Source organism: Tachypleus tridentatus, chromosome 1 (genome assembly GCF_004210375.1).
Source record: "Tachypleus tridentatus isolate NWPU-2018 chromosome 1, ASM421037v1, whole genome shotgun sequence".
NCBI classification, from domain to species: Eukaryota; Metazoa; Arthropoda; class Merostomata; order Xiphosura; family Limulidae; genus Tachypleus; species Tachypleus tridentatus.
In genome coordinates this window covers 168,796,554-168,799,562 of record NC_134825.1, presented here as the reverse complement: position 1 = coordinate 168,799,562, position 3,009 = coordinate 168,796,554, and the positions used below count along the sequence as shown (strand labels likewise).

The 3,009-nt window shown below is 36.6% G+C and overlaps 2 pseudogenes; both read left to right on the top strand.

Annotated features, from left to right (window-relative positions):
- Positions 1-350: 350 nt before the first annotated feature.
- Positions 351-1,172, top strand: LOC143233487 (glutamate--cysteine ligase catalytic subunit pseudogene; annotated as a pseudogene).
- Positions 1,173-1,626: 454 nt separating this feature from the next.
- LOC143233483 (glutamate--cysteine ligase catalytic subunit pseudogene) lies at positions 1,627-2,190 on the top strand (annotated as a pseudogene).
- Positions 2,191-3,009: the final 819 nt, after the last annotated feature.

Below are 3,009 nucleotides of genomic sequence, written 5' to 3'. Positions count from 1 at the left end.
CTTGAAACGCAAACTTGAAAATGTGATGTAACTAATATATTTTTCATTGTCGTCATCTCTCTAACTCTATATATTTAGTTGTTTGTTTAAGTTAATGTATCCAAAGTCTGCGATGATTTTTTGTCATGTAACCATTACTTGCTTACCCTGGTAGTAGAGAAGAGAAATTATAAACTACAGCAATTATCAAGGGAACTTGAACATTCTACTGCGCAGAATCTGAATCGAGCGTTGAAGCACAAGGTCGCATACGGCATATAATACTGAACGTTACTAACGGCGACACGCCCCGAAAACCAAGTCATATATTAAATAACGTTTTTAATAGAAAGGCTATAACCAACACCGTCATGAGATTATTAAATAACCCACATCCTCTAAATTTTGAAGAATTGCTAGAACACGTAGATAAAGTGCGAAATCTAGCATGTCGTCAGTTTATTTACCACTACAACCAACACAAGTATAGAAGAGATGATCCGTTCATGTGGGGTGACGAGATTGAAGGCCATATTATGAAGCTCAACCAAGAAAGTAAAACAGTAAGACTACATTTGTGCGCTTCCAAAATTTTAAAGAATTTGCGTGAAAAGAGCAAGTCACTGGTTGGTTTGTGGTCGGACGAAGTCATGGAATCTATGTTAGAGAGTTGCCCCAAAGAGCCATATGGAGATGTTTTGGAGTGCTGTGATGAAGTTGAGAAAAACATGAAAGAACGAAGAAAAGAAGTGTTAGCGAACCTTGGAGAAAATGAAACCTACTTAACGTTAACAATGTTCCCACGGTTTGGGTGTAGATATTTCACCGAACCATCGTATGACCCTACACCAGATTCTGGTATCTTGAGATCCTTATTTATACCAGATGAATCTCTGTGTCAGGATAACACAGTGTACAGGACATGTGTCATTAATTCTCAAAAAAGGAGAGAAACACGAGGCATGGTAAATATTCCAATTTTTAAAGACACGCATACACCAGATCCTTACATAGAGGATTTACAAGCACTCGGTGACGATGGAGAATCGAAAGAAGTTGCCAAACCAAATCATGTTTATGAAGACTGTGGAATGTTTGGACTCGGTAGCTGTGCCTTGCAAGTCACCTTACAAGCATCCTGTTTGGAGGAATCCAAATTTCTGCATGATCAGCTGTGCCTTTGGCTCCAATAATGATGGCATTGAGCGCTGCTTGTCCAGTCAGAAGAGGGTACTTGACAGAACTTGATTGCAGGTGGCAGACACTATCTGACAACTGTGACGATAGGTCCAGAACAGAAGTATTCCACCCTGAAGAACTGAACTATAAACTACCTAATACGCCTCGATGGGAATCAAACGTTTTGTACTTGTCTAAAGAAGGTTCCGAGTTTAATGATTTGCCTCTTTTGATCGATGAAAGATTTTACCAAGAACTCGTTTCACACGGAGTAGACTCACAACTTGCACTTCAGCTAGCACGATCCCTATTGAGAATTCCGCTTTTGCTTGTTGGGAACAACTGGAAGAAACTGAAACTGAAACCAGCAATATGCTGACAGTATTACAGAGCTCGTACATTGCAGCAGTGCTTTTCAAAGTTCCTGACCCTTCAGCTAAAGCTTTCTGGCGTCTTGAGCTCAAGGCAATGGACGTACAAATAACAGATTTTGAAAATGCAGCTTATGCCATATTCGTTTCACTTTTCGCTAAAGTTTTCATGGAGAAGAGATTGAACTGGCTTATTCCTATGAGCAAGCTTCAGGAAAATTTTATGGTTGCACAAAAGCGAAATGCTGTTTTGGAAGAAAGATTTTGGATAAAAAAAGATGTAAGTTGTACCACAGAATTAGAGCATAGTATTAAACAGACCAATAGCAGCTTGAAGCGTGCATCTGTTGATGAGATAATTAACGGGTCAGAAGGTATATTTCCTGGCATTATTCCAATCATACGAGAGTATGTTCGTGAGAAGGGTACTCACGATTCTATCATTGCTGTAGATGGCTACTTAAAGCTTATACAACAACGTGCTTCTGGAAAACTCATGACAGGTGCACAGTGGATTAGAAAGTTCATCATGAGTCATCACAACTACAAACACGATTCTTTTGTCGGTGAGGACATAAACTATGACCTACTGACAACTCTTGATCAAGTTCAAAAGGTGACATCCAATGTCCAGAATTATTGGGTTGAAGGATTTGTTTAATTATAACTTCATACATCCTTTATAAAACTATATTAAATTGTTGTTGTTTTTAGTGACTCAAGAACTTAGTAGTATTTGCTATCCAGAATTGCCAGAATTTTTCATTTTAGTACAACTTCGTTGAGATGTTTTAACTGAATTAACAATCAGTTTTATGCATGGCTACCCTAGCATTTCCTTGAATTACTTCATAAATTATCTATAAAATTATTTCGATTCTGTTTAAACTTGAAGTAAATTATTCTAATGAATTTGGTATTGAAACCAATTAACAAAATGTTGTATAACGGGTTATTAGTTGGATTTACTTAAAACTGACGAACGACAACTGTGACAACTGACCCTCACACAAATTTCAAATATGTTTTGACGTGTCACTTATTGTTTGTGGTTACAGGCTCATTAAAAATACGATTTATTTAAGCCTAAGTAACTTTAAGGTTTACTTAGAGATTAAAACAGTTTTACTTTCATTAAATAGCTTACATAGTGACAACATTTAAGTTTTAAAAGAATAACTGAGTGTCTTGACAATAACTATCTAGTTCTCCTCACAGGATTTAATATTCTTAACCATCACCGTGTTTGATTTTCACTAAATAACGCTAAAACTTTCTTAAATTTTCTTCTTAAACTTACATATATAGTCAGGTTTTATCAATGTTTATGACAAAAGAAGCAGTACTTCAAACGTTTGCATCTTCTGATCTGACTAATTTAAATACAGCAGGGTATCTATGTTGTGTCCCTGCGGGGATTGAACCCTCAAACTTGTCACCACAAAACTTTGGAAAGTGACAGAAAATATATTATATTACA